This window comes from Lissotriton vulgaris, chromosome 2_1, assembly GCF_964263255.1.
Source record: "Lissotriton vulgaris chromosome 2_1, aLisVul1.2, whole genome shotgun sequence".
In the NCBI taxonomy this organism is placed as follows: Eukaryota; Metazoa; Chordata; class Amphibia; order Caudata; family Salamandridae; genus Lissotriton; species Lissotriton vulgaris.
In genome coordinates this window covers 773,546,511-773,549,225 of record NC_141687.1, presented here as the reverse complement: position 1 = coordinate 773,549,225, position 2,715 = coordinate 773,546,511, and the positions used below count along the sequence as shown (strand labels likewise).

General features: G+C 48.2%; 1 non-coding gene across 1 annotated transcript; it reads right to left on the bottom strand.

The window, feature by feature from the left end:
• Window positions 1–689: 689 nt before the first annotated feature.
• TRNAS-CGA (transfer RNA serine (anticodon CGA)) lies at window positions 690–771 on the bottom strand. Its single transcript has one exon. It is a non-coding gene; the product is annotated as a tRNA-Ser (tRNA).
• Between the last annotated feature and the right edge of the window lie 1,944 nt (window positions 772–2,715).

Genomic DNA, 2,715 nt, shown 5'->3' with positions numbered 1-2,715 from the left:
TGCCTGGTGGAAGCGTGCATTGACGGCAGGTGGTGTTTGTGCCCGGTGAAAGCGTGCACTGACGGCTGGTGGTGTTTGTGCCCGGTGAAAGCGTGCACTGAGGACTGATGGTGTCTGTGCCTGGTGAAAGTGTGCACTGACAGCCTGGTTGTGTGTGTGTGGTTATATGTGTGGTTGTGTGTGTGGTTATGTGTGTGGTTGAGTGTGTGGTTGTGTGTGTGTTGTGTTTGTGTGTGTGGTTGTGGGTGTTGTGTTTGTGTGTGTTATGTTAGTGTGTGTGGTTGTGTGTCTGCCTGTGGTTGTGTGTGTGTGGTTGTGTGTGTTGGTGTGTGTGTGTGGTTGTGTGTGTGTGTGCATGTGTGTGTGGTTGTGTGTGCACACACTGCACTATTGATAGGTACGCCCCTGCTACTCCGATGTGTGCTCACAGCACATGGGTAAACCCAGCAGCCCAGACGCCCTTCTAGGGCACGTGGTACCTCTAAGGGCTTGTGTACATATATACTTTAAGCATTAACCCTTCGGAGTCACATTCTACGCCTTGAAGCGTACGGATTGGTGGATAAGTACATGCATGAGTGACGTATTAACCATTGCAGTTCTCATATACACGCATAGAGCTGGACTGTATACAGTTTGCCCTGTGTCTAATCACTGTCTCACCCAAAATATTTTTATATAAAATTAGACGCTGTAAGCAGGATTCGAACCTGTGCAGGGAAACCCCATTGGATTTCGAGTCCAACGCCTTAACCACTCGGCCATCACAGCAGCTGTATGGAAAGCTTTGTTTGTTTCTGAAAACACAAAGTCGCTGAAAAACGCGTGATGGAGCACGTACATGCTAGACATGTGTGTATTCATTTTTCATTTATACATAGTTAAAATCACCGGAGAAATTATAAGTATGTATGTATGTGCATACAATGCGCTGCGCATGGCAATAGCAACAGGTCCCGTATACGTGGAATACACGCAGGCACTGCAACTGCGCAAACATTCCTCCCCGAGCCCCAACTGGCCCTTTGTTGTATTGCCACGTGGCTCGGGAAATATGGGCAATCTTTCACAAATTCCTGTGAAATATGGGTTGCATCACTAAACTGACAGCCCCTAAACCCTCTTCAGTGCTTTACCATTGCCAATGACACTAGTAGTAGACAGCTGATCTAACACGTTTATGCAGCATGGCTCTCTAAATTAGGCAGCAGGAAAAGCCTAATTATGTGGCCTCATGCAGCAGATTTTCTTGCAGCATTTTTTGGGATATGTTTGAGCTAGGCAAAACAGAGTTGACTGAGATCTGTACATTTTGTTGTTGGACTACATTTGTTTTTTAGCTACAGTGCCTGCGGGGTGGGGTGGGATGGGGTGAGGGTGTGTGTGTGTGTGTGTGTGTGTGTGTCTGTGTGTGTGTATGTGTGTGTGTGTGTCTGTCTGTGTGGGTGTGTGTGTGTGTGTGTGTGTGTGTGTGTGTGTGTGTGTCCCCGTCCCCGTCCGTCCTCCTTGAATCGGAACACAAGCACCCAAGGGCAGTTTCGCCCTGATTGGGGTTTGTCAGTTGGGTGTACCTTGCTTCTGGTGGCTGGGTGAACATGAGACCCACATCTGGACATACTCTTGCCTCTGAAGGCGGTACATCACTGGAACCAATCTACAGCTATAGCCACTGTTTACACTTCCATCACCTTTTGTGTGTTTGAGGAACACCTCCCAACACCATGCGTATAGCTGACCCTTTGGAGCATAGATACCCTCAAACGTTTTTCGCAGGGGCCGCAAAGTGTGGTGTGTGGTGAGCTTAAAGGCAGCACTGATGATAGCAAGATGGGAGTGGGGCAATGTGGGTGGTTAAATGTTGCTGAGTTCTCCATTAGAATATTTTACTGAAGTTCAGTTAGGTTGTAACTAAAAGCTCCCCCATGTATTTAACATCTTGCTGAAAGTCAGTGCTCACTGAAGTGAACAGTGCTGCTGTGAACACGGGGACTGCATGTGAAGGTCAGGAGGGCCACAGGCACCCCTCACCCCCTTACCCGGCCCTACTCTGAGTATCAGTGCTTTGGACAATGTCTGCATTGGATATGTTCTTGTAATGACATCTCACCAGAGGCCTTGTATGCCGCCCATTCCTTTAGGTAATGTCTCATATGCAAATCTTCTCTGGCAGTGTCACCACCCCCCCCCCAACCTTAGCCTGCTCTCCCCCCCCAATTAGAGAGGTAATGACTTTTGTTTAAATGTTCCCTTTTAGGATTGTGTGTCTCCTGAGGCGGAAGCCGGGAGCCTGTTTGTAGCTTTTTAAAATTGAGTGTCACTATTATCACTTGTGTAATTTTAAAACAATAAGAGTCTTCTCTTACCCGCATTTCACGCTCCTTGCATCACCGTGCAGCGGATCATAGCGCTGCCACGGAAACGACAACAACAAAACTCATTCCCGCCATTACTGGCGCGAATCACGGCCACGCCCCTTTTCTGAGGCCACGCCCACCGCCCTGCCTATTTAAGCGCCGCTGAATACGAGCGACCTTTAGGATTGTGTGTCTCCTGAGGCGGAAGCCGGGAGCCTGTTTGTAGTTTTTTTTAAATTGAGTGTCACTATTATCACTTGTGTAATTTTAAAACAATAAGAGTCTTCTCTTACCCGCATTTCACGCTCCTCGCATCACCGTGCAGCGGATCATAGCGCTGCCACGGAAACGACAACAACAA